The sequence below is a fragment of the Molossus molossus genome, unplaced genomic scaffold, assembly GCF_014108415.1.
Source record: "Molossus molossus isolate mMolMol1 unplaced genomic scaffold, mMolMol1.p scaffold_m16_p_12, whole genome shotgun sequence".
Taxonomy (NCBI): domain Eukaryota; kingdom Metazoa; phylum Chordata; class Mammalia; order Chiroptera; family Molossidae; genus Molossus; species Molossus molossus.
The window spans coordinates 23894741-23898140 of NW_023425347.1; positions in this window are offsets into that span (position 1 = coordinate 23894741).

A 3400-nucleotide genomic window follows, 5' to 3' on the forward strand; every position below is an offset into this window, starting at 1 on the left:
CAGGTCCCTCCTCCTTGAAGCCCTGGTTCTGCCGCAGGCTGACACGGCGACTTTGGGCAGGTTACTTACTGCCTTGCACGCTTTTCTGTGTCTAATAAATGGGGACACTGACGCCTACCTCACGCCGTTACGAGGACTAAATACAAGTACTCGGTGCGTGGTATGTGAGCCGGGTGCCCGCCTCTTCCCTCGCGCCCCTGCACAGACGGTTCAGGGCTTTTCCAAAGGCCCGTCAACAGGGGTCCCCCAGGGCCGGGAAAGCAGCAGCACAGAACGCATGACTTTTCAGCCACAAATGACATTTTTCCTCACCCGAGGACATGTTTTTATCAGTTTGGGGGGTGTGTGTATAGAGAGACAGAGAAACATTGATGTGAAAGAGAAACATCAATCAGTTGCCTCCCATACATGACCCCATCACCAAGGATCAAAACTGCAACCTAGGGCCCTGGCCAGTTTTGCTCAGCTGTTAGAGCATGGCCGCAGACCGGAGAAACCCAGGTTCGGTTCCCGCTAAGGGCACGTACCTTGGTTGCAGTTTGTCCCCGGCCCCCCGGTTGGGTTTGTGTGGGTGGCAACCAGTGGATGTGTCTCTCTCACATCGATGTTTCTCTCTCCCCCCCTTTCTCCCTCCCGCTCTATCAGAAGATAAATGAAAAAAAAAAAATGTCCCGGGGTGAGAATTAAAAAACAAACAAAAAACCCCCCTGCAACCTAGGTATATACCCTGACTGGGATCCAACCAGCAGCCCTTTAGTGTATGGGACAACGCTCCAACCAACTGGGCCACCAGGCCAGGACCACAAATGACATTTAGTATGGTGAAGGAGAGTATAGTGGATAGCAAAGTAAACACTTTTTTTTTCTGTAAGCTTTTCCTTCTCTCCCTTGACTCACGTGTCTGCTTAAAATGGGAAGTGACAATAGGATGAAAGAATGTCAATGTCTCCTGTCCCTGGAGGTCCAAGGTCCATGACGCAGCTCTATGTAATCCTACCAGAGACACCACAATGGTCTATTTCTAAACATTCAGTTACAAAGGATATATTCCATTTTGTTGTTGTTGTTATTCCTCCCCCAAGGATATTTTTTCCATTGATTTTTAGAGAGTGGAAGGGAGGAGGGAGGGGGAGAAAGAGAAATGCTGATGTGAGAAACACATCAATCAGTTGCCTCCCATACTCACCCCGATCAGCCTGGGAATTGAACCTGCAACCCAAGTTCGTGCCCTTGACCGGGAATTGAACCCATGACCTTTTGGTGTGTGGGCCGATGCGCTAACCACTGAGTCACACTTGGCAGGCTATCAGATGTACATAGTTTATACTCCATTTTTAAAAATGTCTAAACCTTTGCAAGTTCAAAGCCTCAGCTGTTGTCCTAAATATCTTTTATTTAACTAGAAAACAAGAAAAACACATGTGTAGTTTTTTAAATGATTTTCCCACACCTCATCCCCAGATGAAGTGTCCTGCCACCCAGCAAGCCCCTTCTCTCTGTCTTCCTTCTGTGGACCACTACCAGGCAAGCCCTTGCCTACAAGGTCCAGCCCATGTGACTTGTACTGCATCATCTCATCCTGTTTCACCTACTTTTAGGAGATGATTTTGACTTTGGTACCTCTTTTCTTCATTATTTTCTTCTCCATCTTTTCACATCCCTCATTTTTCAAAGTTCAAAATGTATGAAGCCAATGCAGAATGGAAATGTATCCCCTGAGATGCTCCAAAGGCACCTGCTACATCTCTTCATCCCCACTGTGCCCTTCTGAAGTTCTGACCCATAGGCAGTGACTATAAACAAATTGCTAGGAGTCAGAGTATTTAGAAACTAAGCAAGTTCATAAATGGTTGAGACTATCAGATGTACATAGTTTAAAAACAGAGGTAAAACACAGCTTTGTACTTGGCATAACTATGTTTTTGTATTTAAAACTCATCTTGTAAGTTCGTTTCAGATATTTGCCCTTTTATGAACACATTATCTGAACTATTAAATGAAAAGACATAAAGACTGGCACTCAATCCAAGTTATAATGTAATCAGAATGACCTCTGACAGTGGCAAAATGGAAAACAATGAATACCCTCCGGCTCACTTAAAATGTATGACTAGCTTAATGGTAGCACTAAGGGAAGACAAAGAACCCAATTAAAAAATGGGCAGAGGAGCTGAATAGACACCTCTCCAAACAGGTCATACAAATGGCCAAGAGACATATGAAAAAATGCTCAACATCACTAATCATCAGAGAGATGCACATTAAAACAACTGTGAGGCATCACCTCACACCTGTCAGAATGGCTGCCATCAACAAATCATCAAACAACAGGTGTTGGCATGAGTGTGGAAAAAAGGGGACTCTAGTACACTGCTGGTGGGAATGCAGACTGGTGCAGCCACTATGGAAAACAATATGGTGTTACCTCAAAAAATTAAAAATTGAACTTCCATTTGACCCAGTGATCCCACTTCTAGGAATATACCCTAAGAAGCCTGAAACACCAATCAGAAAGAATATATGTACCCCCATGTTCATAGCAGCACTATTTACAATAGCTAAGATCTGGAAATAGCCCAAGTGTCCATCAGTAGACGAATGGATAAGAAAGCAGTGGTACATATACACAATGGAGTACTATGCAGCTGTAAGAAAGAAAGATCTCTTATCCTTTGAGACGACATGGAGGGACCTGGAAAGTATTATTCTAAGTGAAATAAACCAAGCAGAAAAAGACAAATACCACATGATCTCACTTATATACGAAATATAATGAACATAACAGTCTGAGGAATACGGTAGACCCAGAAACATGGAAGTAGGGCACAGACTGACATCCCTCAGAAGAGGGGGTGGGGGGTGAGAAGAGATAAACCACAGAACTTATATGCATGTATACATGACCAATAGACATAGACAACAAAGCCAGGGACGGGGCAGGGGTGGGTTGGGAGGGGTGTGCCAATGGGGTAAAAAAGGAGAAACATCTGTAACAAAAAAATTAATTAATTAATTAAAAAACAAAACAAAACAAACAAACAAAAGTCAATGACATTCATCTCTTTGGAGATAACTGACTGGAGAGAAAGGGATTTTATAGACTTTCTCTCTGAAGAAGTTGGTAAAGAATGACCAAATACTATGCTATAAGACAGAGCTAATTTATGACATCAAAGCTATCAATGTATATCATTTTTCTTATCTAAAGTACTTATACATGTAGTGTCTGATTTCTTTCTCATTTTGATCAATGACTGGGATTTCAAAGCCTGGAATTTAAATGGCTTAGCTATAAATCATTATTGCACTTCTTAAATTCAACTGAGAACAAATACCCAAAATGAAACTTCTTCTGTGTCAAGTGCTTAAGCAAAACAAGTTAGAATTTCCATGGAAACAG